This window comes from Oncorhynchus tshawytscha, unplaced genomic scaffold, assembly GCF_018296145.1.
Source record: "Oncorhynchus tshawytscha isolate Ot180627B unplaced genomic scaffold, Otsh_v2.0 Un_contig_9858_pilon_pilon, whole genome shotgun sequence".
NCBI lineage: Eukaryota > Metazoa > Chordata > Actinopteri > Salmoniformes > Salmonidae > Oncorhynchus > Oncorhynchus tshawytscha.
In genome coordinates this window covers 1-4436 of record NW_024605309.1, presented here as the reverse complement: position 1 = coordinate 4436, position 4436 = coordinate 1, and the positions used below count along the sequence as shown (strand labels likewise).

The following is a 4436-nucleotide window of genomic DNA, read 5'->3' as shown; positions in this document are numbered from 1 at the left end:
ATTCACTATTTGAATCAGGGAATTGAGTACAGATATTGATGAACACTAAACATTTCTTGCAAGTGGATCTTAGCAAGAACCAAGTCATGTCTGGCCATTTATTTAATGCACAGCTGCTTTCAACAGACCCAGGTGGGACTTGAACCCACAATCCCCAGCTTCGGAGGCTGATGCCTTATCCATTAGGCCACTGGATCTCTTATTCCCAACAGAAAATTACATCTCGGTGGGGCAAACATACTTGGAAAGTTTTGACGCATGCCAGCAAAGCCATTACACAAGACAATACAACATTAAAGAATACATTCATTGCACTATAACGGTGACAAACGGTACCAACAAACAGTTAGCCCTATATAAAGCTTTCCCAAAAGCAGAGCTTTCTTTTTCAGCACCAAAACACCCTTACCACTGCTACACCTGGCTATCAGCAGAGCCTTGTCTGGCAGCGAAACAGTTCATTCAGTCTTGTTTACTGCCTTTAAAAAAAACATACTGTAGCTGATGTGGCTGACTTGCTTAAACAAATGTGGTTCCTACTGACAATTGAGATGTACAATCTATGCTGGGGACAATAAAAGGCCACTTTAAAATGTGCAGTTTTTTTCACAAATCAAAAAAGCCACATATGTCTCAAGTTTTGACATGAAAAATGACTTGAAAATACATTATATACAGTATAAAGCAGAGGTGCAATTTGGTTTCGAAATGGGGGACATAGCTATTATTATTTTTATTTTTTTCACCCAGTTGTATAAACACTCCAAACAGCCTATCCGACTGCTTGGAAGTGTCCATGGTCCTAAAACATGCAGTAGCCTCATTTTGTATCACATTCAATGATAAAACTAGGGGGGACAAAAATGTAATTTCAGAATGAGGGCGTTGGGGACAGGACATGTACTCCCCTGATTTAAAGAATCAGTGTCTTTTAGGGGTTTTGAATTTTATTATATTTTATATACAAGTCTACAACTTATTTATTTTGTTTTCCAGACAGAGTGGACCTATTTCAACGTCTTCCTTCCCAAAGAGGGCAAAAGACTCCAGCCTGCCCATGTTCTTCTGTTCCAAGTGGAGTGTGGAAAAAGTAGTGGGCTACACTGCCTCACTGGCCAGCCTCAAGAACAACAATATACTAACAGCTAATCTAAAGAAAACAGCCACTGGCAAATAGGCTCCAAGTAGACAAACATATTCTACTGTTATCATCATACAAATACGAATCAACATTAAAATCAACATTTATTAAAACGTGTAGTTTCACAATCATGTTTGTCACAATACATTTCACAAAAACAAATCCTGACTCACTAGATCGATTGGTCATTTGAATACTATGAAGATGTTTTATTTATGAATAATAAAGTTGTAGATTGTTTGGTGAAGTCCTGACCTGGAAGAGGGTTCCACTCTTTTCACTTTTCTAGCACTCCTACTATTGAGCAAAGCTTCATTTATTTGGAATTCACTATTTGAACTCAGGGAATTAAATTTAGTACAGATATTGATGGACACTAAACATTTCTTGCAAGTGGATCTTAGGAAGAACCAAGTCATGTCTGGCCATTTATTTAATGCACAGCTGCTTGCCAACAGACCCAGGTGGGACTTGAACCCACAATCCTCAGCACGGAGGCTGATGCCTTATCCATTAGGCCATTGATCTCTTATTCCCAACAGAAATTACATCCGTAAGCAAACATACTTGGAAAGTTTTGACGCATGCCAGCAAAGCCATTACACAAGACAATACAACATTAAAGAGAATACATTCATTGCACTATAACGGTGACAAACGGTACCAACAAACAGTTAGCCCTATATAAAGCTTTCCCCAAAAGCAGAGCTTTCTTTTCAGCACCAAAAACACCCTTACCACTGCTGGCACCTGGCTATCAGTACAGAGCCTTGTCTGGCAGCGAAACAGTTCATTCAGTCTTGTTTACTGCCTTTAAAAAAAAACATACTGTAGCTGATGTGGCTGACTTGCTTAAACAAATGTGGTTCCTACTGACAATTGAGATGTACAATCTATGCTGGGGACAATAAAAGGCCACTTTAAAATGTGCAGTTAGTTTTTTCACAAATCAAAAAGCCACATATGTCTCAAGTTTTGACATGAAAAATGACTTGAAAATACATTATATACAGTATAAAGCAGGGGTGCAATTTTGGTTTTCGAAATGGGGGGGACATAACTATTATTATTTATTTATTTTTTTCACCAGTTGGATAAACACTCCAAACAGCCTATCCGACTGCTTGGAAGTGTCCGCATGGTCCTAAAGCATACCGTAGCCTCGTTTTGTATCACATTCCAATGATAAAACTAGGGGGGGGGGACAAAAATGTAATTTCAGAATGAGGGCGTTGGGGGACAGGACATGTACTCCCCTGATTTAAAGAATCAGTGTCTTTTGGGGGGGGTTTTGAATTTTATTATATTTTATATACAAGTCTACAACTTATTTATTTGTTTTCCAGACAGAGTGGACCTATTTCAACGCTTCCTTTCCCAAAGAGGGCAAAGACTCCAGCCCTGCTCCATGTTCTTCTGTTCCAAGTGGAGTGTGGAAAGTAGTGACTACGCTGCCTCACTGCCAGCCTCAAGAACAACAATATACTAACAGCTAATCTAAAAGAAAACAAAGCCACTAGCAACAGGCTCCAAGTAGACAAACATATTCTACTGTTATCATCATACAAAATACGAACAACATTAAAATCAACATTTATTATAACGTGTAGTTTCACAATCATGTTTGTCACAATACATTTCACAAAAACAAATCCTGACTCACTAGATCGATTGGTCATTTGAATACTGAAGATGTTTTTATTTATGAATAATAAAGCTGTAGATTGTTTGTTGAAGTCCTGACCTGGAAGAGGGGTTCCAATTGTCACTTTTCTAGCACTCCTACTATTGAGTAAAGCTTCATTTATTTGGAATTCACTATTTGAATCAGGGAATTGAATTTAGTACAGATATTGATGAACACTAAACATTTCATGTCAAGTGGATCTTAGCAAGAACCAAGTCAAGTCTGGCAATTTATTTAATGCACAGCTGCTTTCAACAGACCCAGGTGGGACTTGGAACCCACAATCCCCAGTCTGAGGCTGATGCCTTTATCCATTAGGCCACTGGATCTCTTATTCCCAACAGAAAATTACATCTCGGTGGGGCAAACATACTTGAAAAGTTTTGACGCATGCCAGCAAAGCCATTACACAAGACAATACAACATTAAAGAATACATTCATTGCACTATAACGGTGACAAACGGTACCAACAAACAAAGCAGCCCTATATAAAGCTTCCCCAAAAGCAGAACTTTCTTTTCAGCACCAAAACACCCCTTACCACTGCTACACCTGGCTATCAGCAGAGTTCTTGTCTGGCAGCGAAACAGTTCATTCAGTCTTGTTTACTGCCTTTTAAAAAAACATACTGTAGCTGATATGGTTGACTTGCTTAAACAAATGTGGTTCCTACTGACAATTGAGATGTACAATCTATGCTGGGGACAATAAAGGCCACTTTTAAATGTGCAGTTTTTTTCACAAATCAAAAGCCACATATGTCTCTGGGTGTTTTGACATGAAAATGACTTGAAAATACATTATATACAGTATAAAGCAGGGGTGCAATTCTTGGTATTCAAATGGGGGGACATAACTATTATTATTTTATTTTTTTCAATTAGTTGGATAAACACCCAAACAGCCTATCCGACTGCTTGGAAGTGTCCAGATGGTCCTAAAGATACCGTAGAGCCTCGCTTTTGTATCACATTCCAATGATAAAACTAGGGGGGACAAAAATGTAATTTCAGAATGAGGGCGTTGGGGACAGGACATGTACTCCCCTGATTTAAAGAATCAGTGTCTTTTGGGGGGGTTTTGAATTTTATTATATTTTATATACAAGTCTACAACTTATTTATTTTGTTTTCCAGACAGAGTGGACCTATTTCAACGTCTTCCTTCCCAAAGAGGGCAAAGACTCCAGCCTGCCCATGTTCTTCTGTTCCAAGTGGAGTGTGGAAAAAGTAGTGGACTACGCTGCCTCACTGGCCAGCCTCAAGAACAACAATATACTAACAGCTAATCTAAAAGAAAACAGCCACTAGCAACAGGCTCCAAGTAGACAAACATATTCTACTGTTATCATCATACAAATACGAATCAACATTCAAATCAACATTTATTATAACGTGTAGTTTCACAATCATGTTTGTCACAATACATTTCACAAAAAAACAAATCCTGACTCACTAGATCGATTGGTCATTTGAATACTATGAAGATGTTTTTATTTATGAATAATAAAGCTGTAGATTGTTTGTTGAAGTCCTGACCTGGAAGAGGGGTTCCAATTGTCACTTTTCTAGCACTCCTACTATTGAGTAAAGCTTCATTTATTTGGA

The 4436-nt window shown here is 38.3% G+C and overlaps 1 non-coding gene across 1 annotated transcript; it reads right to left on the bottom strand.

The window, feature by feature from the left end:
* Positions 1–124: 124 nt before the first annotated feature.
* On the bottom strand, positions 125–197 carry trnar-ccg. Its single transcript has one exon. It is a non-coding gene; the product is annotated as a tRNA-Arg (tRNA).
* Between the last annotated feature and the right edge of the window lie 4239 nt (positions 198–4436).